Genomic DNA, 710 nt, shown 5'->3' with positions numbered 1-710 from the left:
TCCTTTGTTGCTGATGGGAGTTCAAACCGCTGTCGGACATATACCCAAAGGAGGCACATTCATACCACAAAGATATTTTCTCAACTATGTTCACAGAAACATTATTTGTAATAGCCAGATGTTGGAAATAGCCTGCATGTCCTGAAAATTAGATAAAGAAAATGGGGTATATTTACATAATGGAGTACAACTCAGGGGTAAGAAATAATGACATCCCTACATTTTCAGGCAAATGAACAGAATTAGAAAAAGCCATGCTTAGTGAGATAACCCAAAACCAGAAAGATAAATATAGCAGGTACTCACTCATAATTGGATACCATACATAAAACAAAAGATACACAGCCTATAATCCATAACTCCAGTGAAGCTTGAACCCTCCTCCAGAAACAGATGAAAGCAGATGCAGAAATCAACAACTAACCAATGGGCCAGTTTCCTGGAGTACAATCAAAGTGGGAATGGAACAAATATATGAACAAAGGAGTCAAGACCATGCTGGGGAAATCCATATAAGCAGCTGTCCCAAGCTAGTGAGGGATCACTGATTCAGGTCTGACAAAATGGTGTAAGGAGTTTGGTTTTTCTGCCCGCTGCCTGGTCTTGTCCCACCGCCGTGTCTGCCCCAAATAATGCACTGAGACTCTGTATTAGATATAATTCTGTTGGCCCGGTTACTTGTTTCTTATTGGCTAGCTCTGCCTTAATTA

The sequence above is a fragment of the Phodopus roborovskii genome, unplaced genomic scaffold (assembly GCF_943737965.1).
Source record: "Phodopus roborovskii unplaced genomic scaffold, PHOROB, whole genome shotgun sequence".
In the NCBI taxonomy this organism is placed as follows: Eukaryota; Metazoa; Chordata; class Mammalia; order Rodentia; family Cricetidae; genus Phodopus; species Phodopus roborovskii.
The sequence above is the reverse complement of the archived record's forward strand: the minus strand, read 5'-3'. Positions refer to the sequence as shown.